The sequence below is a fragment of the Oncorhynchus gorbuscha genome, unplaced genomic scaffold (assembly GCF_021184085.1).
Source record: "Oncorhynchus gorbuscha isolate QuinsamMale2020 ecotype Even-year unplaced genomic scaffold, OgorEven_v1.0 Un_scaffold_6313, whole genome shotgun sequence".
NCBI classification, from domain to species: domain Eukaryota; kingdom Metazoa; phylum Chordata; class Actinopteri; order Salmoniformes; family Salmonidae; genus Oncorhynchus; species Oncorhynchus gorbuscha.
This window is the reverse complement of record NW_025749940.1, coordinates 1-2500: the sequence shown is the minus strand read 5'-3', so window position 1 is coordinate 2500 and position 2500 is coordinate 1.

Below are 2500 nucleotides of genomic sequence, written 5' to 3'. Positions count from 1 at the left end.
CCCTATATAGTCCAGGTTAACAGGTGTGTGTCCCCCCTATATAGTCCAGGTTAACAGGTGTGTCTCCCCCCTATATAGTCCAGGTTAACAGGTGTGTCCCCTATATAGTCCAGGTTAACATGTATGTCCCCTATATAGTCCAGGTTAACAGGTGTGTTCCCTATATAGTCCAGGTTAACAGGTGTGTTCCCTATATAGTCCAGGTTAACAGGTGTGTTCCCTATATAGTCCAGGTTAACAGGTGTGTTCCCTATATAGTCCAGGTCAACAGGTGTGTTCCCTATATAGTCCAGGTTAACAGGTGTGTCCCCTATATAGTCCAGGTTAACAGGTGTGTCCCCTATATAGTCCAGGTTAACAGGTGTGTCCCCTATATAGTCCAGGTTAACAGGTGTGTTCCCTATATAGTCCAGGTTAACAGGTGTGTTCCCTATATAGTCCAGGTTAACAGGTGTGTTCCCTATATAGTCCAGGTTAACAGGTGTGTGTGTTTCCTATATAGTCCAGGTTAACAGGTGTGTTCCCTATATAGTCCAGGTTAACAGGTGTGTTCCCTATATAGTCCAGGTTAACAGGTGTGTGTCCCCTACATAGTCCAGGTTAACAGGTGTGTCCCCTATATAGTCCAGGTTAACAGGTATGTCCCCTATATAGTCCAGGTTAACAGGTGTGTTCCCTATATAGTCCAGGTTAACAGGTGTGTGTGTTCCCTATATAGTCCAGGTTAACAGGTGTGTCCCCTATATAGTCCAGGTTAACAGGTGTGTCCCCTATATAGTCCAGGTTAACAGGTGTGTTCCCTATATAGTCCAGGTTAACAGGTGTGTGTGTTCCCTATATAGTCCAGGTTAACAGGTGTGTTCCCTATATAGTCCTGGTTAACAGGTGTGTTCCCTATATAGTCCAGGTTAACAGGTGTGTCCCCTATATAGTCCTGGTTAACATGTGTGTGTGTTCCCTATATAGTCCAGGTTAACAGGTGTGTTCCCTATATAGTCCAGGTTAACAGGTGTGTGTCCCCCCTATATAGTCCAGGTTAACAGGTGTGTGTCCCCCCTATATAGTCCAGGTTAACAGGTGTCCCCCCTATATAGTCCAGGTTAACAGGTGTGTCCCCTATATAGTCCAGGTTAACAGGTGTGTTCCCTATATAGTCCTGGTTAACAGGTGTGTCACCTATATAGTCCTGGTTAACAGGTGTGTTCCCTATATAGTCCAGGTTAACAGGTGTGTTCCCTATATAGTCCTGGTTAACAGGTGTGTTCCCTATATAGTCCAGGTTAACAGGTGTGTTCCCTATATAGTCCAGGTTAACAGGTGTGTGTCCCCCCTATATAGTCCAGGTTAACAGGTGTGTGTCCCCCCTATATAGTCCAGGTTAACAGGTGTGTGTCCCCCCTATATAGTCCAGGTTAACAGGTGTGTCTCCCCCCTATATAGTCCAGGTTAACAGGTGTGTCCCCTATATAGTCCAGGTTAACAGGTATGTCCCCTATATAGTCCAGGTTAACAGGTGTGTTCCCTATATAGTCCAGGTTAACAGGTGTGTTCCCCTATATAGTCCAGGTTAACAGGTGTGTTCCCTATATAGTCCAGGTTAACAGGTGTGTCCCTATATAGTCCAGGTTAACAGGTGTGTTCCCTATATAGTCCAGGTCAACAGGTGTGTTCCCTATATAGTCCAGGTTAACAGGTGTGTCCCATATATAGTCCAGGTTAACAGGTGTGTCCCCTATATAGTCCAGGTTAACAGGTGTGTCCCCTATAGTCCAGGTTAACAGGTGTGTTCCCTATATAGTCCAGGTTGTGTTCCCTAACAGGTGGTGTGTGTCCCTATATAGTCCAGGTTAACAGGTGTGTTCCCTATATAGTCCTGGTGTGTGTGTCCCCTACATAGTCCAGGTTAACAGGTGTGTCCCTATATAGTCCAGGTTAGTATGTCCCCTATATAGTCCAGGTTAACAGGTGTGTTCCCTATATAGTCCTGGTTAACAGGTGTGTGTTCCCTATATAGTCCAGGTTAACAGGTGTGTCCCCTATATAGTCCAGGTTAACAGGTGTGTCCCCTATATAGTCCAGGCTGGGTAGGGCAGTGTGTGTTCCCTATAGTCCAGGTTAACAGGTGTGTGTCCCTATATAGTCCAGGTTAACAGGTGTGTTCCCTATATAGTCCAGGTTAACCCTATATAGTCCAGGTTAACAGGTGTGTCCCTATATAGTCCAGGTTAACAGGTGTGTGTGTCCCTATATAACAGGTGTGTCCCCTATATAACAGTGTGTGTGTCCCCTATATAACAGGTGTGTGTGTCCCCCATATAACAGTGTGTCCCCTATATAACAGGTGTGTGTGTCCCCTATATAACAGGTGTGTGTGTCCTATATAACAGGTGTGTGTGTCCTATATAACAGGTTGTGTGTCCCCTATATAACAGGTCCCTATATAACAGGTGTGTGTGTCCCCTATATATAACAGGTGTGTCCCCTATATAACAGGTGTGTG